This window comes from Pinus tabuliformis, chromosome 3_2, assembly GCF_031772625.1.
Source record: "Pinus tabuliformis cultivar Carrire ecotype Pingquan chromosome 3_2, CPIR1, whole genome shotgun sequence".
Lineage (NCBI taxonomy): Eukaryota > Viridiplantae > Streptophyta > Pinopsida > Pinales > Pinaceae > Pinus > Pinus tabuliformis.
In genome coordinates this window covers 1,067,452,226-1,067,476,057 of record NC_142302.1, presented here as the reverse complement: position 1 = coordinate 1,067,476,057, position 23,832 = coordinate 1,067,452,226, and the positions used below count along the sequence as shown (strand labels likewise).

General features: G+C 36.7%; 2 pseudogenes; both read right to left on the bottom strand.

Moving 5' to 3' along the window:
- Positions 1 to 15,798: 15,798 nt before the first annotated feature.
- Positions 15,799 to 17,269, bottom strand: LOC149184343 (uncharacterized; annotated as a pseudogene).
- A 915-nt stretch (positions 17,270 to 18,184) lies between these two features.
- On the bottom strand, positions 18,185 to 19,514 carry LOC149184342 (uncharacterized; annotated as a pseudogene).
- Positions 19,515 to 23,832: the final 4,318 nt, after the last annotated feature.

The window sequence follows — 23,832 nt, the reverse complement described above, 5'->3', positions numbered from 1 at the left end:
CATCATCACAAAATGAACCTGTTGGTATTAGACTACCCCAACAGAGGGGAAACCAATCCAAGAAGCTTTGAAGACTGCCCCTGTTATGGGGGAAACCAGCCATTGAACCAGAATAACTATTTCAAAGTAGACCTTGGTTTTCCAAAATGAACAAAGAGGAATGCAATCCTGAACCAAAAAGATAAGGACATAACCAAGTAACAGTATGCCATTTCCACCTAGCAGAGAGTCAACCAGAGAATTCAAGACACTTGGCGTGAAAACAGAACACATCCATACCATAAAACCACAAATCATAGAAACATAGCTTCCTGGAAGTCGGACACCTTTTCGAGAGACCAAAAACCACAAAACGTGAGATGAATCCACTTGGGAGCTGGAGACCTTTGCATGAGGCCACATGTTAAGCTGGTGGTTCCTCTAGAGCTGGCTCTTCCTCAATCCGGTAGGTAAACTAATACCAATCGTCATCCTCTTCAGACGCACTGCGACCTTAGTTGGAGAATCTACAGTGCCTTCAGCATCCATCTGTCGCTTACCAGTGTCCCCAGCATTATCTTTGTCATGTAGAGCCTTACTGCTTTCACCTTGTTGCTTGTTGTTGATCCCATGACTACCTGTCTCTTCCCTATTCTGCTTGTTCCCATGACTACCTGTCTCTTCCCTATTCTGCTTGTTCCCATGACTGGACAGAGTAGCTTGCGTCGCAGACTCTTCCTTGAAAGAAATTGTGATGGTAGCAGTGATTGTAGGCCTGTTTAGTGAACTGCAGAAATGAAATTGTGTGTTGTGAGGGCCAAAAAGAGGAGGGAGTGGGAGATCCATAGTGTGGACAACATTGTCCCTCCAACCTCTCCCACTTCTGGTATTCTGGTAGCTATGAGTGGGGTTAATGAGCGAGTTTGGAAATTTAGTAGTTGAGGCCGGGGAGTCAGAGGTGGAACTGGTAGAAGCTCGCGAGTAGTTAAAACCTCCATGCGAACCTCCACACCTACTGTGCATGCAGTGCCTAAGGCGAGCCATTGCTGAATTGACAGTGAAAGAATTGGAATGAAGGCGGCGATGAGCGGGAGCAGGGGTGGGCGAACCACAATCAAGAAGACAATGACAGGAATGTGAAAAATGAAAACCATTACCAAAATTCTGACAAGGGAGAATTAGGCAGCGACTGCCTGTAGCAGTTCTGAAACATGGTTCAGTCGCTTGCGGAGGACAAACGCCATGGTGAAGGGGAGGAGTAACAAAACGGTTTGCAGGGGCCATGGTGTTGAAGGAGGTGAGCTCGTCACAGCTTTCGAAGTCAATAAATGTCACCTAGAAGGTGTTTTTAATCTTTCTGCAGTGAGCTCTCAGGACGAAGCACTTAGCCAAATGGCTTCCCAACCCGCCGGCGATCCATCTTGTCATTTAAATGTCGTTGTTGACACCCGCATCCGGGTGTGTTTCCTCTGCATTTTCCCTTTCCTTTTGCACTAGATCATTGAAATCCTGCAATTGATGAGTATTGGCTATAGTGCTAAGTGCTCCTACATGAAGAGTCTTACCACTTTCAACGCCAATGTTTTCTAGGAGGTCTTCTACTTTGTTACCATTCCGACGAGTGTGCCTGATGGTAACTGCTCTATGAATGAGTAGCCACTGTTCAATCTGTTCCAGTCTTTACGCCAATCTCTAACTGCTACCCACTTTATGTGCTGGAGTTCCCTATCAGATCTGGTTGATCATGTTAATTAAGATCTCAGAGTCCCCTTCAATTATGAGGGGGAAGAATCTATTGTTGTGAGCCAGGAGAAGTCCTTGCCAAATTCCTTCTAATTCGGTTGAGTTGTTTGTATCCCAACCTATTGACCCCATGAATGTTTGGAGAACATTGCCCTTGTGATTTCTAAATATTCCCCCAAATCCTGCTTTACTTGGATTTCCCTTTGATGCTCCATCAAAGTTGAGTAGTACCATGTGTGGTGGGAGTGGAGTCCATTTGTCAGGTGTATCTCCAGAGGGAGAGATTTTCCTTAGGTGTACCTGCTCATGGTTCCACTGAAGGTTCCAGTTCAGCCATATATTTTGTTCCTGTGGTTTGGATGGGAAATAATCATCAAGCCACGTTTGGAGCATCAAGGTTTCTCGTATGTTTTGACATATATTGATCCATAGAACTTCTATGGGAGAGGAATGGTCTTTGAAGATGCAGCTATTTCTCTCTTTCCAGATTGTCCACATGAGGAAACCTGGTATTAGCTTCCATAAGGTGTTTACGATTTTGCTTTTATAAGGGTGAGGTGCCCAAGAACGAATAGTGTTGGTTAAATCCTCCTTATTTCATCCATATCTTTGACATCTGAAGCTAACCTTCTCCCAAAGTCGGGTTGCTAACAGACATGAGTTTAGGAGATGTTCCTTACTTTCTTCTGCCTATTTATAATTTGGGTAGATGGAAGGTCTGTGAAAACTCCATTTCCTTAGATTATCCCAAGTAAGGATTCTATTTTGGTACAACAACCAGAGAAAGGTGGAGATTTTTGGCCAAATTGGTGGTTCCCAAACTTTGTGCCAGAGGCTATCCTTGACAGTATGGTCCCTTAGTATTATATGATATGGTTCCTGGGAAGTGAAGGTACCTCTCGTTTCATAACCCCATCAGATGATGTCTTTCTTATCTGATTGGCGAATTTTCCTATTTGAGAGTTCTGTATCGAGGCTATCTTTGATGGATTGCGTGGCTTGCCCAAGAATGAGGTTCGAGCATAACCATTGCCTATAACCTTGGTTGTGAACTTCCTCCCAAAGTTGATTTACTTTGATCGTCAGTTGCTCTACCCAATCATGAAGCTGGTGGGGCGTGAGTAGGTCCTTCAATTTTGGTCTTTGCTGCCAGGAGTCCTCCCAAAACCTCGCATTATCTCCATTTTTTATTTCCCAAAAACTGTGTTGTTGGATTAGATCTTTATGTTCTTTAGCAACATTCCAAATTAGAGAGCTTGTGCCAACTTCTTTGAGCCGAATTAAATCATCCACTGGTTTATTATGAGCATACTTAGCTGTCCAGAGGATTTCCTAAGGAGTATATGGGTTCGAGACCCATCTCCACCAGATGCGCGCTCCCATGACCTCGTTGTTGTGCTGAGGATCCCGTAATCCTCCTCTTTTTTCCTCCAATCTTGTAATCATGTTGAAGTCCCCTCCTGTGATCCAAAGTGGGTGGGATATTTCTGATTTGATCTGAGTTAGGGTGTTCAATGTGTCTACTTTGTTTGTTGCGTCCTGGGGGAAGTAGACATTAGTTAAGTGTCAATGAACATTTGTCCCTGTTAAATGAAACTTGGCCTGAATAAAGTGCTTACTGACATGTATGTTGGTAAGTGTTATAGCTCTATCATCCCAAACGATGGCTAGCCCTCCTGAGACTTCCATGGCTTCCACCACCACTTCTTTGCTTCCTAGCCATGCTTTGGCAAGGATCTGATCCAACGTTGTGGAGTTACACTTGGTCTCCTGCAAGAAGAGAATTTGAGGCTTTTCCTGTTGTAGCATGTTCCTTATTAATCGTCCCTTCCCCGGGCTGTTGAGGCCTCTGATGTTCCATGAGATGAGCTTCATGATTCACGATTGGGAAGGGGATTGTCTATAATTCTTATTCTTAGAGTTTGATCCTACCTAACTTACATTGAGATATATCACCACCTTCCTGGAGAAAAATGCATATGCCATATCTAAATGTTGGTATTTTTGTATTCAAATGCTCCACCTTATTGTGATATCAAAGATATTATTTTATTTCTTCAAAGATTCACTTAGCTCTCTCGAGACACTCATAACTTATGAGTAACAAGTATACTTAACTACCTTTTTAGAGATTTACATACACCAAGTTGCTTGCCTCTTACATCCAATCCTCCAACACTACTAGGAAGAGGCCCTATGGCTAACTTCAAAGGTTACATAAACAAAATTTCAAAAGCTTAAATTACTCCCTTAACATCATGATCATTACACTTTTCTTTATGGCCTTAAATGTTAGAAATGCATCTCTTAAGCAACATGAATACCTCTTTCTTTTCAAGCTTCATTATCATTACAAATATGTTACCTACTAATATACGCCTAATGATTTTTTCTTCATATTTCTTCTTTTAAATCATTTTTTTCTTTATTTCTAGTGTATTTTAATATTCACATTCTCATCTCCATATATTCATTCTTAATAGTTTTTTTAATATTCACATTCTCATCTCTATATATTCATTCTTAATACTTTTTCAAACCAACAGTAGTTCTTATAAATATTAAATATAAAAGTGGTCATTGTATTAAATATAAAGTTTTGTTTAAAATATTTTTGTATGAAAATACTTTTGTTTTAAATATAAAGTTTTGTCTAAAAATAATTTTGTCTTAAATTGTTTTTGTCTTAAAATAATTTTGTCTTAAACTATTTTTGTCTTAAATATAAAATTTTGTCTTTAAATTTTTGTCTCAAACTACTTTTGTCTTAAATATAAAGTTTTGTCTCAAAATATTTTCGTCTTAAATTATTTTGTCTTAAATATAAAGTTGTGTCTTAAAATATTTTTGTCTCAAACTACTTTTGTCTTAAAATATTTTTGTCTTAAACTATTTTTTTCTTAAATATAAAATTTTGTCTTAAAATATTTTTGTCTCAATCTATTTTTGTCTTAAAGTTTATATTTAAGACAGATGAATTGATATTAATTTTTAATATAAAATAACTAAAATAAAAAAATGATTTTTTGAGACAAAGGATTTCTTTTGTCTCAACAAAAGGTCTCAAAAGTACCCTTTGTGTAGTAGTGAACGGACCCCATTATCTGACAGAAATTTGAATATAGAGCTCATGGTATCTTTCACATCGTCACTGAGTGCTCCGAGTGAAGGCGCGTCACTGTTGCCTATAACATTGAAGGCACGGGGGTAGACACCTTGATGTTCTGCAGATTGGCATTTTGGATCGCAGTTTGAATGTTGTTCATGGCAGGAACAAGATACGATACGTACTGCGAGCTAGGCAAAACCTCGTTGCCCACCGCAATATATTTGATACTGGTGCTGGAATAGGGGACAATATTGTCATTAACCCAAGCATTTGCTGAGTCCTGGCTAGAGGAGATGGCATGCAAATCGTTGTTACTGACTCCTACAATTACATCGATCCCAGAATTTGCAAAAGCATTCAATGCACCACTGTCTGGACCGAAAAGATTCATTTTCCCGATGTTGTGGTCGTTCAGCAAAGTTACCACCTGGTCTGCAGGTGGCAGATTGTCTCCGAGTATCCCGTAGTTCACTCCTATTTTATCACCATCTGCACAATCAAATGAAAACTAATCAGTTTAACACAACCCAATCGATGTTAAGCCTTGCATAACAATTGAATTTCAAAAAGTAAAAAATAGTTGGTTGGTGCCGTGTGGGACGGGTTGCAGCCTACGACCATTGAATGTTTAATCGTAGTAGTCTCCTGGGTGGCAGGGTTGCAGCCTACCACCATTGAATGAACGAGAGCCGCCGGCACCCTTAGTCATCGCCAGTGCAAAGAGTTCCAATCTACAACTTTCAAGGTTCAGCAAGAACCAGCGCAGTCTGCAAGAATCAAATAGTTTATTCGCCAGCAGTCGTTATTGGCCTGCAGCGCGATGTGCGCTGGCAGCAGCGCCGCGTTAGTATTTCTAAGCGCTCGTCAATCGATTTGAGGAAAGTGAAAGGTTTAATGAGCATGGGCATATTTTGAAGAGTTAGGCCGTCGGAGTGTTTGTTTTTTTAAAGAGATTAAAGATTTTTATATTCATCCTGGGCAATTATAACGGTCTTAAAATATTCTAAAGGCATTGTTCAAGTTTTTTTTCCCAAGCCTTAGTATATTGTAATCCGTTTATCAAATTAATTTTCAATTTAATTTAGTTGCTATTAACAAATTTATTTTCTAATATTTTATTATAATTATCAAATATTAAACTAGCATTTGTACCAGATGTTGCAAAGGAACCACCGTAAGGTATAAAGTGCGGAAATCCATTATCCATGTAGTGTGTGCATTATTCAACAAGGTGGATCTCTCTAAATTTGTTGCAAACATTTATGTTGTTGCATTGCTAATTTATTTAAAATCTGATACTACCTCCTCTTCTTGGAATATTAATTTTTTATCACAATCCCTCTGATTATTGGCATCACAATTTTTTCCACTTTAGTGGCTTTACCTTCAACCTAAAGAAACATGAATTTCAGTCACTCAATTAAAAAGAAATTGCTAAATTGCTATTTATCAGGTTTTGCATAAAAACAATTAATAACTCATATTTACAACCCTTTAAATATTTACAACCCTTTAAGTCTTGTATTTATAACTCATATTTATAACCCTTTAAAATGAAACTATCTATATTTTTATTAATAATAAAAAGAATCTTCTTTATAAAACTGACACTCACATGCTACTCCTATATACTTATCTTATATTTAATATTCAGTGTCCATCAATTAAATGACAAGTTGAAAACTCAACTTAATTGCACCTTTCTGAACTCCTTTGTGGGAATTCATGTCCCATTAATTTAATGGAAAATTGAAGTTTCAAATATAGTACACTTTTTATACCAGATTCAGAAAGTTCATGAACAAACTTTCAAGGTTTTGATGGATCTGGGTCGTTTGTATTTTCTCTGATATTCTGGGTCGTTTGTATTTTCTCTGATGTTGACTATATTAAAAAAGCCAAAATCTCTTGGATTGTGGTGAAACCTTGGCTAAACCATAATCCAAGTGGAACCATGAACAATCCAGGATTAACGAGTATATTACGAAACCCAAAATGGGGTAACTTTAGCTAAACCATAAATCCAATTGGAACCATGAACAGTCAAGGATTATCGTCGCCAAAAACATAAAAAGGTACATTGTTTATATTAGTATACGTCCAATAGAACTTGTTATACCATATTGTGGATTCTTGTGGCCAACCAGTGAGAACAAAATACTATGCTACCTTTGTGGGTGGAATCTAATTCATTGTATCTAACCCCGGCCAATGTGTTGTATGCCCCAATGAATATCTAATAAACTATATAATCCAAGAATTTTGTAACACAGCATATACTGATAAGGAGGTCTCCTTCCACAGGCTCTAGCATTTACAACGTGGAGTTGCAGCAGTAACTCGCTACTGAAAAATAACTATTTAGCAATGTGTTTATTTTGTAAAGAAACATGCCGAACAATATTCCATATGGGCACAAACTGGAATTGACTAACAGAGACCAATTAACATTTCACATTTGTAGCTTTGCTAACTGTTTATGTTCTATAAAATACTGATAAAATGATAACCTTACAGAAAAAGAAGACATCACTTTGTATGGTGTGTTATTTGTATTTACACAATTGATTTTTTAATTCAATTAGCTATGTTATTCTCTGTGCTTTTGCTGGGTTCCTTCATCACCACCATCATTGGGAAATTCATTTCCCTCTTGAAGTATGAAACGAGTAGCAATTCCCAATTGATCTCACACTACCACCACAAAGAAGCTAACAATCCTGATATATAAATCGAACCAACCATCCTATCAAGCAATCCATGTAGTTCTCAATCTATAGCTTTGATAACCCAAAACTCAAATCTTTTATATCTAATATGCACAAAAATTTTCACATTAATATGTTTGGATCTCATTCTAATATCTTTACAGATCTGATACAAAGCCATCCATGGCTTCATCGTTTAAAAAACCATCTATGAAAGGATCGTCACTCTCCAACAACCCACTGAAAGAGGCAATTTTGGGCAGTTGCAGTTTGTTTTGCTGATCAATATTAGGCAAAGAAGCCATCACTTCATCTGCACTTGGTGATTCATCTCGTTCTACCCCTTGTACTCTTTGAGAATGACCATTTTTCTTGTAAATTCGGCACAATACCCAATCATCAAGATGGAGAACATAAGTACCATCAAAATCAACAATACCAATTTTAGTTGAATGAATCAATTCCTATTCATAAAGAATAAAAAAAAAAGAACTGTGAAAGGAAAATCATTCATATTGATCAATATTCACCGGTATATGAACAATAATTCCATCAAATATTATCACAAAACAGTCAAATTAGAAGATTTCAACAATATTCTGGAGCCCAGATACAAGAATTCAACTAATAGCTATACTTACTCTCAAAGAACCCTTCTTGTTAGGTATGTAATGGGCATCCTCCACTGCGGGGTCAAAATGCCAAGGTAGCCGTTAGCTTATGCCATTAGAAATAGCCAGTTTTCTAGGCATAACAAGGAGTACTTTATCAAGCTTCTACAGTATACAAACCTGGGTTTTTTACACCAAAATCCAACCTCCCTTACATTACAAATATATATTCTAATGAAAGAATATATAGGAAAAACATAATCCTCAAGCTGTTACAAGATTTTAGGAATAAAATCCTGACAGTAAACTAAAAATAAATTTAATTTTAAGTTGCTACAAGGAATACGGAAATGATAGAAAATCCTCTGCCATCGAATTGAAAATTGATTCTTTGATTGTTGATATCCTGCCTGCAAATTTGAATCTGTTGTAAATATTCCTAAAAATCTATCAACCTCCCTTTAAACAGGGTCAACTATGCCACCTGTTATCCAATGGTCCTTTTATCCAATTTTTAAAGAGAAATTTTTGTCATATGTTGAACTATGGTTTACGAAACCTTTTGTTTCATATAACTTATTTGAAAAATATACTCTACTTTATCCATGGGTTAATTCCTCATGTAAAAATATAATTAGTGGTAAAATTCGTAGGATAAATTAATTACTCTTTTCCTAGACATCTGGCAAAACTACAAAGAAAAAGTGTCTAGCTATCAAAAACCATGGTTTTCATCTCTTTGATATCCTAATGCCATAAAACAATGATATAGGAGTACATCAATAATTGGAAATCCATTGTGTTTGGTGTTTCTCAATATTTGTATGTTATTTTTCTACCCTCTCTTTTCCAACAAGAGTTATGAATGTACCTATGACAACATCACTGGCAGTCAATTCTCTCATATATGGCTCTGCATGTGCTTCAAGGAAAATAAGCTCCTTCATGTGAACAACTTGGTCATAGACACCACTGAAGCCATCTCTATTATCAACATTTTGCTGCTCTTTTTTGAATCCATGACCAAATTGCAGAGGTAGCATCTTCTCGTGCCTAAGAAACTACATAGATTGAGATTGATGGAAGCCATCATTAGCTTACATACATAAACTTGTAGCTAACATACACATTATACAATATTAAATATTGAATATTTCTCCATAGACCTTGACCCCATAGTAGACCTGTAAATAAAAACCTCAATAATATGTTGTACAATTTTGACATTCACTTGCTTGTTTGCAAACACACTCTCCAAATTATCTAAACAGCTCCTTGGATTGGCAAGATCAAAAATCCAGATCAGCATCAAGATGATACCAAACCAAAGCCTTCTCTTTAGCTTCTATGGAAAAACCATCAGTAGTCTCAGTACATAATTTCATAACAGGCTTTTTTGTTTTCTTCCAGTAAAAGTTTGTAGTGGGTTGTTGTTTTTCATTCAGTATCTTGGTTCATTTAGCAATTGGGTCAGATGTTGCAATGGAAACGCCGTAAGGCAATAGCATATAACATTAATTAATGTTTTTTGACAATTTTTGAAAGGCAGAAAAATATCAAGAAAAGGCAAGGACCATGCTACAGTGAAAACTTACATCTTGCTACCTCCGAGTAGGACCAAGCTCTAATCCTTGAACTCTATTGGAAAAGTTCAGTGAGCACAAAGTTTCTCCCATGTCATTTTCATGGGGACTAATTTGTACAAATAAAGTCTTTGTGCATCCTCGTGAGTGAACATGCATCATATTGGTGTTAGATGTTGTGGAAGGACTCTGAGACAAGACAATATCATACCATCTCTATATGGGCCCATTCCTTATGCCATCAGCTGCCAAAACATGGCTCCTCCACCTGCTCTTCCCATGCTAGCAGAAGCATATATTTGTTTATAAACCATATCAAATAAATTGTCTCTCTAGTCGATGCCGAATCCTAGGTCTTTAGATCCCAAAATCTACAAACAGAACTGGTTTCTTCAATATTCTGCTTCCATCTTCTAGATGGTTCTTTATCTAACCTAACTGAACAGTTAATAAATAAGGGCAAACTGCTCTTTGTATTCAGACTGATGCCCTTCCAAACGAACTTGCTTTGTGTACAGAGATATGCAGAGGAATATGTTAATAAACCCCAATTTATTTCCCAAAGCGATAAGAAAATAAGGGCAAACTCACTTCAAAAATTCTTAATGCTACCGTTCCATCTTCACTCAGATTGTGGTGGAAATAGAAAGCTTTCCCAAAAGATTGCAAGAAGAAAATGAGACAGCATTAAGAAATTCAGTTGAATTTGGAGGATATGAATGCAATGGCAAGGAAAATCTATTAAACTTCAATGAACAAATATGTTGCATAAATCTACCACCATTGGAATAGGAATATTTAATCCCATGAAGCCACTGGTGGCTTGGGCTGAAGGTCCCTCACCAATTTGAAGAATATATGACTTTCTAATGATATTTCTTAAAGGAAACCCAAGAAAACAATGTTCTGAAACCACAAGGCGTTTATTATTAGCTCCATATTTGCTAAAATTTGCATTTTCTGTCTTACAAACGTTCTGAAGCTAAGTTGTCTTCTTGCATGGATGCAAACGAACAATTTGCAAATGATGAGGAGAATTAGGGATTTAAAAATATAAATTTTCATGCCTGCTAGTTCCTAAAGAGTATCCCAATAACTCTAGCACATATAAAAAGCAAATTCTTTGTAGGAAAAGAAAATGCAAATCTGTTAAACTTAAATGATCAAATATGTTGCATAAATCTGCCACCAACGACGTTGAAATAGCACATTTATATTAGTCTCACGAAGAAGCATGAACCTGCCAAGTTCCAACACTAAAATATTTTTTAAAACATATATATGGAAATTTGTTCATCTCTTTATTGGATGCGTTGTGCATTTGATATTCATAAGTTCTCTTCCTGGGCGCACTTACTCTTTCTTGGCACACACTTGTGTTTGATTCTTGATGACATGCTTGGTTTTTTCAACACATGGATATTTTCTTGTTGGCACTCTCAGTTTGCTGCTGAGATTTGAAAAGTGGGATGAAAAAAACCAAGAGTAGAATTGCATGGGGGTGGTTCCCTCATGGTGAGCTTCACCAATTCACAATATACACCTAGTTGACTTGAAACCCAAATAAACCATACTCCAAATTGACTTGAACAAAATTTCATATTTCTGGCACATTTATGATCCTCTTAGGTTAGCCATTTTCTTGGCTATTTTCGAACTTAGTTTTTATTTGTGTCTCTTCCAGTTTTCTCTGCAAACCATTGCACAAACCACTACCATTTAATGGCCCCTTGAATAGCAGATTCGATGAACCTTTTACCAAGCGAAATCATACCAATTTCCACGACTAATTTGTGCTAAAATTTATTGTGTTTTGGTTGTTGCTTCCCTAGCGAAATTGTGCCTCTATCAACGGATTTCGTGTCCCTTCAATAAACGACTTGATGGGTGCCTTGCCAACTAAAAATGTGCTCCCTTTTGTTGCGACTTGGTTGGTAAATTCTCAGCAAAATCATGGATCTAATCCTAGTGAATTCGTCCTCTTTTTATACTTCATTTTGGTCACCAAAACACCCAGCAAAATCGAACCTCTTGGCTCTGTCAACCGTGTCTGCAATTGTAAATTTTTTATATTACCTCTCTGACTTTGCATATTACATTTTTCTCAACCTTAACTAATTTCATCTTACTGGACCCTGGTTGTCCACACATCTGCCTCTGCTCACAACTTAGCCATATTTTCATTATTAGTTTGATCAAATATCACTGGTGATATGTTTCTCGCACTGTCATTGTTCATTATAAGCAGTTTTTTTGCATCTACATTCAAATATTTCAAGGCAATGTCCTAGTTTATTGTAGAATCCATTGACAGAAAAGAGACACTTGCAGTCACTATAGGAAAAGTGTATCATCATTTGATATATTGATTGATCTAGATTCTATAGGAAGGGGAAGCTGGGTAGAATGTACCATATACGTGAGCTCCAGCTTGAATTTCACAACCCCAATATCTCAATGCAGCATTAACATATATACAATTACTAAGGTTTGTGGGTCTGCAAATCTCTTGATCCTTTCTATAACATGTTGTCAAGCTTCTCAAAATTAAGAAAATGGAGACAAACAAATAACAAATGTGTCATCCTTTAATCCTTGCAATGTAACTAAGATGGCAGTTGGAATCATGATTGGCCTCTGGAAAATGCCCTTTCAACCAGTGAATTCAATACAAAAACTAAGGATTGTAAGAAGATCCATCCTTGAGTTCTCTTCACTAGTGAATGACTAATTAATTACAAGTATAGAATATCTACTTCTATTTGGAAATAAAACATATTCCTAGGAGATCTTTGATATGACCAATGAGGAAGTTTAATCTAGTTTCCATTAACAATATCACAATCATAAAATGATGTGAAAATAGAATATTGCTTGCCCATCCATTCACTGTTCCATCTCATTTCTATGAACATATATGCCTCACATTCATTACAGAACACTGGCATTGTTATGACTACAATTCAATGACTTTTGTTGGTGCAATTAAAAACATTGTGTGATAGATGCAACAAAAGGTGGTAATGCCCCTGTCATAGTACTAACACTAAGGTATGCCATTGATAATCGTTGAGTAATACAACCCTATAATATCTTGATTACAAATTGACTATGATGCAAAGAATATAGTGAAAAAATCTTAGGGCCATATACTAATCGTTATGAGAATAAGAACAGCCAATAACGCTGGTCGATTTCTGGAAAAGCTCAAAAATTTTAACTGTATCATTTTGCCAAGAAAATGTTACAACATCCCCAATCCAATAAATCATTCATGGGAGTTTAAACACCCTAAGTAGCTAGAAGCTTCCATCTTTGACCTGCTTCTCCAATCCATGAATGCCTTGATAATAGTTTCTTCTAGGGCTTCATCTTCCTCAACTTCTTTGGGGAAACTCTATGTTCTGCTCCTTATTACTCACATAATGAATATATGTTGCATCACCAATTCCCTACATTCAGAAGCTTCTTTCTATGCTGCATGCAGAATTTCTACCAAAGGACAGGCTATATATGTGTTCAACAAAATAGAAACAAATTCTTCATTGGCATGTATGCAGAGGATCTTTAGTATAGATAATGAGGAAGACAAACCCTTCATTATGCCCTTCTCCTTAAGAATGTGTATGTCCAAGCTGTGTTGTATTTTTATTTGGAATCCTTTTCAAGCGCATGACATTCTCACAATAAATACCATCCAGAGGATTACTACACATTCAAAGTCGTTATAGCCATCCACTCATCCTCCATAGCTTATATCTTTATGGGGAGAAGAAAAGATGATACCTCCCAAAAACGAAATCAAGAGTTGTTCTAGCCTTGTACATTAAGAGCAGCTACTGGATCTTCAACATTGTTTCCAAATACAACCGAATTATTACACTGACCATCATCCATAACGACTTCATGACTTCCCACAACCACATTCAATCTGAAGAAACTGAGTTGAATATCTCGAACAGCTGCATTAAATCATCAAACTGGGTGTAAAAATGGTTCCATTATGACATAAATTAAATTTTGTAATTGTAGGGATTCAAGACTAATTTCCAATTAGCATGAGGCCTTATTATGAATGTAATATCAGCACTTTTCAAGTATAAATTTCTATGATAAAATAGTGACTGCCATTCAGGGTACAAATACATCTGCTGGGAAACTTGACCAGAAATCACTATTAGCAAATTTCACACGAGTGTTGTGCATAAGAAAACTATTAAGTATCGTAACAACACGATTACAAATAGTTTGAGAAGGTAAGGAATACATCAGCTAAATAAGATATTTCCCTTGATATCATGCAAACGACATATCCATACTCTGCCATTGCAGAAACAAGTGTTCAAATTTTCTTTCTTTTCTAAAAATGCAAAGAATGTTACCTCACTTTTAAGAGCTGAGTCACATTTTGTAAATGCCATTACTGGGATTGATAACACTCCAGAGAGCTCTGTTGAAAGAAATAATCACAAATGTATCAATGACATTCCTTTCTTCTGCCTACAAAGATGAGCACCCCCAATCACACCTGTATGAAGCCATTGATGTGTTGGGTTAAAGGTCCCTCACCAATATACGGCTTTCTAATGCTATTGCTCAAAAGAAACCCAAGAAAACATTGTTCTGACACCACAGGGCATTTATTATTACCTCCATATCTGCTAAAATTTTCATTTTTTGTCTTACAAACGTTTTGAAGTTAAGCTGTCTTCTCTGAGCATAGATGCAGACGAACAATTTGCAAATGATGAGGAGAATTATGGATTTAAAAATGTAAATTTGCATGCCCACTTGTTCCTAAAGAATATCCCAATAACTCCAGCGCATATAAATAGAAAATTCTTTGTAGGAAAAGAAAAGGAAAATCTGTTAAACTTAAATGATCAAATATGTTACATAAATCGGCCACCAACAACGTTGAAACAATACATTTATATTGGTCTCACAAAGAAGCATGAACCTACCAAGTTCCAACACTAATTGCTACCAAAGGATAGCCTAGATATGTGTTCAACAAAATAGCAACAAATTCTTCATTGGGTCACAATGGGGCTATAGTAAATAGAACTACACCCTTGGGACATGTTGATAGTATTGCGATTGAAGTAAATGGAACTGTTTTTATGGAATAATGTTGCTTTGGGATCGGGTTGGAGTTAATGGAGCCGCACCCTTGGGACATGTTAATCGAATTGGGTTTGGAGTTAATGGAACTGCATTCCTAGGGCGTGTTGCTCTGGCATTGAGTTGGATTGTGCCTAGAGTTAATGGAACTGCACCTTGGGACATGTTGCTCTGTTGCAGGGGCATCAGGTCGGATAGGGGCCGGGACATGTTGCTTTGTTGCAGGGGCATCAGGTTGGATTGGGGTCGGGACATGTTGCTCTGTTGCAGTGGCATCAGGTTGGATTGGGGTCGGAGTTGAGGAAACTGCACTGCTGGGACATGTCGCTCCAAGGACTCCTAAGTTGTTTCCTGCGCAATTTCTACTGCATGGAGTATCTGATGGTAACGACTGTGAAACAGGTGGTGGCCCAACAACCTGTCCTGGATGCATTTGCAGAGGTAGATGTCTGACATTCTGCAATGGATGAGCCACTGATTGCATTGGTAAGGGGATGTTACTCCTTATGTTTTTGGGAAGGGTTGGGGACTTATTTCTCATGAACTCGTTGCTGGAATTTATTCTGAAAGGATAAATGAATTAACTTGCAAAGAGGTTAATCAATTTCTTTTGTAATCACAGCCACCTTAAGAACTATTTACATATGGAAAGTTTAGAATCACATCAAAATTTTCTAAATCCTACCCTACGCAATATTTAATTCCAGCATCTTCAAAAACATTTCTTATGAATCAAATCAAAATTTTTGAAATTCAACCCTACGTAATATTTAATTCTAGCGTGTTCAAAAACATTTATTATGAATCTCCAGGGATTTTCGTTCTGCAATCCTGAAGTGTCTCAGCCGTCACAAAACCTTAAAGAAAATCTTGAAATATAATGTCCACAAAACCTAAAACATAAACCATTTTACGCTCAATAGGTTGAAATATTGGAACATTTAGTCTGCCCCTTCATCTTGAGCTTTGACAAAAGCTTCTATCGCAACTTTGCGACCAACAACACTTTCTGTCTCACCATAGATCGGTAAATGGGCTTCAGAATTTCCATCCTCTGTAAGCTGAGCATGGGCATCATCTCCTTTATGTAACTTGTGGCGTTTCTTGGATGGCATATCTCTTTCTTCCTTCACTGAATCATCTTTTCTTTTTCCAAGAACATTGTCTTTGCCAGTCTCTGTTGTCTCCTGCTCCTTTGTCTTTGCCATTCCTAACATGGACAGGTGTTTTTTCCCTGACATATGTAGCTCATGAAGATTTTCTAGGCTTCCACAGTTAACCTCACAAAGAGAACACCACCCCACCAGTCCTTGTGGCTGCTTTTTTTGTGGCTTTACTACATCTTCTGAACCCTTTCCCTTCAACTTTTTAAACATGGACTGGTGCTTCTTCCCAAACACATATTGTTTGTGAAGAACTTCCTTTGTGCTACAGGTATCATCACACAGTGAGCACCACCCAGGGATCTTTGGAGTCTTAGCATCCATATCTTTGACGCCTGGGATCTCCCTATGTGCCTTGTTTTTAGACTTTGGTTGCAATCCAGAATCTGAGTTATTACCCAACCTAGACTTGAAAATCTCAAAAGCATACCCAATGTTAGTAATAAAAATAGTATGCTCTATAATTTCCAATATGAAGATCAACCTCTTTGCATTTTCCCAGCCTCTAAAAGATAGCAGAGAGGTTGTTTTAATGCCTACTGAGTGTGGTATTGCCCTCAACAGTGATAAAGGCTCCCACAATATCAAACATTGCTCAATTAGTAAACAAAAAGAATGGACAAATTAATGAAACAGTAAACAACTTTTCTAGCACAATAAGAAAAGGTAGAAAAAGAATGGATACACTAGTGAATCAGAAAAAAAAGTTCAAAGTTGAGAGGCTAAGAAGTGAATGAAAAAGGATGGATACATTGCACAATCTGGAATGGAAATTTGAAAAAAAAAAACAGATACCTCTTGTTGGCGTGACTGATGTTGATAGATCTGAGGTGGAGGTGAAGTTTGATTAACAAATTCCTACTATTGATATTGCTGAGTTGGATTCACAAACCAGTTCAAGCTCTGCAAATGGCCAACGAAATATCCAATAGGCTCTGCCATATAATTCACAATATTCAAAATGGTTTCTCTGTCAATAATGGGTTGTCTGTAGGGATCCCTAATCATCGTGTCTCTGAGGTCATGGGTACCAATCGAGGAGAAAGGGTAGGTGGCATTGCCCTGCCTCCCATGTGAATGGGGACAGATTGGCGGAGAGCAAATGCCGAGGAAGACAACGATGTTGATGAGAATGGTAAGGGGGAAGAGTTGTAACACCTTGCAGAGATTCCAATGTGTATTAAGTGTGGCCTGAAGATAACCTTGATAAAGGAGCCCTTGCACCACCATGATTCTCTGTATAATCCATTTAGGACACTCCATTGGGCACATGAATCCATATAGAAGAGAATTTACCACCAGAAGTGGAAACATCTTGCTCTATTGGTTGATCCTCGGGGCTGTTCCTCTTTCGGTCATTTGTTCCTGAATTACATCAAAATTGCAACAAAATAACTTAGTCCACATTAATAAACTGAACCCTTCTGGAGCCAACACGTGAATCTACCCGTCTAGGCACTTGCAAGAAATGTTGCATGGGAGACTGTAATGTAAACTGAACACTGAGTACCTGAAGAAGCGATATTCCCATCAAGTTTAGACAGATGAATTTGCTCAGAAGACAATTTACCAGCACAAATCGAAGCATCCCGCTATGTTCGTTGATCCCCGTTTAGTTTTACAGAGGCCCCTTGCTACAAAGAACCTTCTCTAAAAACCTTTCAACGTTGAAAGGATAAACGAATTAACTTGCAAAGAGGTTAATCAATTTCTTTCGTAATCACAACCACCTTAAGAATTGTTTACATATGGAAATTTCATAATCACATCAAAATTTTCTAAATCCTACCCTACGCAATATTTAATTCCAGCATCTTCAAAACATTTCTTATGAATCACATAAAAAATTTTGAAATTCAACCCTACGTAATGTTTAATTCCAGCGTGTTCAAAAACATTTCTTATGAATCTCCAGGGATTTCTGTTCTGCAATCCTGAAGTGTCTCAACTATCACAAAACCTTAAAGAAAATTTTGAAATCTAATGTCCACAAAACCTAAAACACAGACCATTTTACGCTCAACAAGTTGAAAGCTTGGAACATTTAATTTGCCCCTTCATCTTGAGCTTTGACAAAAGCTTCTTCCGCAACTTTGCGACCAACAACACTTTCTGTCTCACCATAGGCCAGTAAATAGGCTTCATAATTTCCATCCTCTGTAAGCTAGGCATGGTTAGCATCTCCTTTATGTAACTTGTGGCGTTTCTTGGATGGCATATCTCTTTCTTCCTTCACTGAATCATCTTTTCATTTTCCAAGAACATTGTCTTTGCCAGTCTCTGTTGTCCCCTGCTCCTTTGTCTTTGCCATTCCTAACATGGACATATGTTTTTTACCTGACATATGCAGCTCATGAAGATTTTCTAGGCTTCCACAGTTAACCTCACAAAGAAAACACCACCCCACCAGTTCTTGTGGCTGCTTTTTCTATGGCTTTACTACATCTTCTGAACCCTTTTCCTTCAACTTTTTTAACCTGGACTGGTGCTTCTTCCCAAACACATGTTGTTTGTGAAGAACTTCCTTTGTATTATAGGTAACATCACAGAGTGAGCACCACCGAGGGATCTTTGGAGTCTTAGCATCAATATCTTTGATGCCTGGGATCTCCCTATGTGCCTTGTTTTTAGACTTTGGTTGCAATCCAGAATATGAGTTCTTACCCAACCTAGACTTCAAAATCTGAAAAGCATACCCAATGTTAGTAATAAAAATAGTATGCTCTATAATTTCGAATATGAATATCAACCTCTCTGCATTTTCCCAGCCTCAGAAAGACAGCAGAGAGGTTGTTTTAATGCCTACTGAGTGTGGTATTTCCCTCAACAGGGATAAAGGCTCCCACAATATCAAACATTGCTCAATTAGTAAACAAAAAGAATGGACAAATTACTGAAACAGCAAACAACTTTTCTGGCACAATAAGAAAAGGTAGAAAAAGAATGGATACACTAGTGAATCAGAAAACAAAGTTCAAAGTTGAGAGGCTAAGAAGTGAATGAAAAAGGATGGATACATTACACAATATGGAATGGAAATTTGAAAAAAAAAAATAGATACCTCTTGTTGGCTTGACTAATGTTGATAGATCTGAGGTGGAGGTGAAGTTTGATTAATAAATTCCTGTTGTTGATATTGCTGAGTTGGATTCACAGACCGGTTCAAGCTCTTCAAATGGCCAATGGAATATCCAATAGGCTTAGCCCCATAATTCATAATATTCAAAATGGTTTCTCTGTCAGTAATGGGTTGTCTGTAGGGATCCCTAATCATTGTGTCTCTGAGGTCATGGGTACCAATCGAGGAGAAAGGGTAGGCGGCATTGCCCTACCTCCCATGTGAATGGGGTCAGATTGGCAGAGAGCAAACGCCGAGGAAGGCAACGATGTTGATGAGAATGGTAAGGGGGAAGAGTTGCAACGCCTGGCAGAGATTCCAGTGTGTAGTAAGTGTGGCCGAAGATAACCTTGATAAGGAGCCCTCGCACCGCCATGATTCCGTGTTGCTCACGCGATAGCGAGGGAGGAAACAGTAACGGATTTTTTCTCCGAGCGCTCAGAAAGTTGAATACTAATCAAGTAAATATCATGAACAGTTCCAACCATTCAACTACCTTCCTTTGATCGAACGATTAACAATCATCTAATCGTCTAACACATAATCTAACGACACATAGGGATGACACATAGATTTTAGGAAAGTTCATTTCAGAGGGAAACGCCTTACGGCGTAATTAAATATTTGTTAATTATAAAAATAAGTTTTAATTTTTATAAAAATATATATTCTAATATTATGATTGGTTAAAATTTTTGATAGGTTAATTTTATAGAGTTTAAAATTTATTTATCATAAATAAAAGATTAATTTAAAAATTAAAATTTCAAAAAAAACTCACACTAACTTCTGTCCAAAATATTAATGATCAAAGCATGCACTCATTTTAGGATCGCAGTTGTCTATAACGCAACTTTTTGAAAGGCTTTCCGGCTGGTTTTTCTGGTCGAAATCCGGCAGGAATTTATTGGAATCGCAAGTTTGATAGCTAGTTTTTGCACAGTCAAAGCGTCCCAGTGGTTTTTTAGGGTGCTGAATCCAAATATGCAGTTAAAAAACCATTTTAACTGCAAAAAATCAAGATTTAACCTCAATTTCTTCCGCCGGATTCCGTCACCGGAATCTCCAAAAAGTCGCATTATAGACAACTCCTTTTAGGATCTAGTACAGGATCTAGTATTTTTGTACTTTACCACAATTCAATTTGTTCCATTTCAAGATATTTAAATAAACGTCACGTCAGGCCTGTAATTTCAAATCCTCATTTGAAAATTTGATGACTTTTTAAATTTTGCATATCTTTCATTTGAAATTCGAATCAAATTGATAAGCGTCATACTTTCACTTATTTGAAAACTTTCTTTCAAAAACTTGCAAATTTATTTTAGAACACAAAATAAATCAACCAACCAATGAAAACTAAATCAAATATACAGCAAGTGCTAAAAATTAAATATACAGTAAGTGAAAAAAATTAGTGATCACATAGTAAAATTACTAATCAACTAGTGCAATTGCTCTTATAATACAACTCCATCAAAGATGTGCTGCACATTTGAGTGAAATTCATAAAGAACTCACTCGAAAGATTGTTGTAGTAAATGCATATTTGAAGAAATTTCTACTAATTGAAGAATTATGTTTCATAAATAGACCACACAAAACTTTTACCGCACTACATTCTTGCTATACATAGATCTACTACACTACTTAGCTTATAAATTGCTTTGATATGCTATCTAAAAGTGAAAATGCAGACAAAAAACACGGTTGTACATATTTGTATAGGGTCAGAAATTGGGTCTAAAAGTGAAATTGTAGAAAAAGATATGATTATATATATTTGTATAGGGTGAGAAATTGAGTGAGAAATGGTTGGGAATGTAAATTAGGAGAAAATTAATCCAACCAAAAAAAAATGGTAACTACTAAATCTAAATGTCTTAATTTATTTATGGGAGATTTTAGGGACTTGCTTTACATAGATCTACTACACTGGTTCGATTATAAATTGGCTCGATATGCTATCTAAAAGTGAAATTGCAGAAACAAACATGGTTGTATAGATTTGTATAGGGTGAGAAATGGTTCGGAATGTAAATTAGGAAAAATTTAATCCAACCAAAAAAAGATCAGTGGAAAAACGTTTTTGATTTAAAAGGGTTTTTGAAAAAATGGTAATTACCAAATCTAAATATGTCTCAATTTTTTTTTTTTTTTTTGGAGATTTTAAGCCAACTAACGATAAATTTAACAAGTGATAATCAATTTAACTGATGGTCCATCTTAACTCATTTCCAGAATTATGAAAATAAGTAATCAAATTGAAAGTTTATAATGAATCTTATTTATAAACATTAATTTTAAATGTTCAATCATTCATAAATATTTAATAATAAATTTTAAAATGAGTTTTTTTATAATATTTTAAAGTCTTTAATGGCTAACGATATGTGGCCCACGATACATGGACCTGTATATTACAAGCTGATTTAACAACAAACTAAAGAGTTTAATAAAGAAATTTAGTTAGTGATTAGTATATTTAAACTTTTATTAATCTTGTTACTAATTTGTGAAGGAAGCATGTGTAGATCGTTGAGTAGAAGCATCTATCTCTAGAAGTATTTCACCAAAACTTCCTCAAAGAGACAGAAGTGTATGTTTTGAAGAGAGATTTTGATAAAATTCTGGACTCATCTCTAAATGCATGAGAGGGGTTTAAATACTAAAGTTATAAAACTAAAAATAGATTATTACAAAAATTGTTGAGGAGGTTTAAACGACCTACCTCAATTTATGCAAAAATAAAATCAAAATTAAAGTAAACAGGGTGACTAACTATGTTGCATTCAATCTTTCAGATCGCAAATATCCACCATATTCTTTAGTTGTGTAGGCTGGCTGGCTTCAGTTTTCAATTGTCCATCGAATACGCCATTAGTCAGTGCTGGTGCCATTTTTTCGGAAAAAGTGGTTAGGCATCACAGGGTCATTCATTGGATGTGAGGCTTGACCAATTGTTTCCAGTATGCCTCCTAGTCTAGCCTGGTCATTTGCCATATCACTTCCACTATCTGTTTCCATTGTTGTTTAAGCTGTTTCACATCTGGAAAGAACCCTCGAATAGACCCTTCCACTAGATTGGAACCATGCAAATTCTCATTGATATTTTCTATGATAACGTTTGTCGTTGCCGCCAAATCTGTTGTTGCCATTTCTTCTTCTTTAAGCCGAGAATCCCAGATTGCAAACATAATTTCCTTATGTGATTCTTCTAGTTTGGGCAGGTTACCTATTTCGCAATAAGATTTCAAGTGTGAAATCTTCTGGCACAGTAATTATTTTTGATGCATCAACTGGGAATTAAGTCCAAGTGCTTCGGTAATAAACTGATCAATTATTTTATCATCTTTATGTAGATCAGTTATTTCCTACACCTCTGCTTCCTTTCGGCTAAGATGATTTGATGTTCTATTTGCATCTATTCAAATCTTGTTGAAGCTTGGCCAATTGTATCTCTGCCTGCTAGTCGGATTTGGCTTGTTGTAATTGTTCCTCAAGTGACATTATTTTATTTTCCTTTTCTCTAAGAAAAATTTGGAGTTATGTTGCTTTTTCTATGGTCGTTGTAGCATAAGCACCTACAAACTGCGAGAGTCTAGTTAGGTTGGCGGATGGATCAATGGGCAAGTCCTTCCATAGAACATCCATTAGTTCATTTTCGGGGGTAGTAATAGCTATAGAGTCCAATTTCTTTTCTTTCTTTGTCTTTTCACCACGGCCTTATGCTATGGGTTATAGGATACATCCAAAGGGTGTATTTCTTCAATTCTCATAATTATTTCAGAGGTGGGGGTAACAGGGATATGCTCTACTTTTGGTGCATTTGCAGTTTCTTCCATTGTAATTTCCAGAGTTGTTTTTTGTTGTGGAGTTTGCAACTTTGGCACCTGTTCCTATATATTGAGAATTTTATTAAAATTATCCCACTCTACCTCTAAGTCAATTACTGTTGGTTTTATTGGTTGTGCAGAGGTAGTAGGGATTTCAACCTGCTTGCTAGCTGAAGCTTCTTCAGCTATCTTTCGTGTAGATTGGGTCATATCCGTGATGCTTCTGCTTTTGCCATTTTGTGATGATTGTTGCGATTACCCGATAGATTTTTCTTGAGACTCTACCTCAGAATCAGATTTGGAATTTTCTTTGGAGTCACCTTCTATAGTCACACTGGGAGTAGGCTCCCTTATTGGTTCAATTAATAATTGGTAAAATGGGACCATTGCCAGCCTTCTTTCTCTGTAACTGTAAATTTTTTCCAGATCTTCTTGGTCAAAAAGTAGTTGTGCCATATGCTTCAACTCTACAAAGGTGTTTTTCTACAAAAAGATATCATCAAAAACATCCTCCTCATTAGTGAATACTTTTATTTTCACCAAAGCGGTGAAATTCTTGACAATGCCAAACGAGTCATACTGTCTCCAAGGAATTTGGGTAATTGTAGAGATAGCATGTTCTCTTCTTCTTTGAACGTGTCCCAGGTTTTGTAGTTCAAATTCTCCACACTGTACATGGAATGCAGGCCAAATGGCCTTCTTTGATTCTTTTAGTGTATGGCTCATTCCTCCCTCACTAGCTGTCTGGTAGGCTATCTCCCTAGCAATCAATTTATCTGGAGCATAGTATGGGAGGATGTGGGGGGAAGTGATGTTGCCAAACACTCTGATATATGTAAATGTTTCCTCCCCGAACCA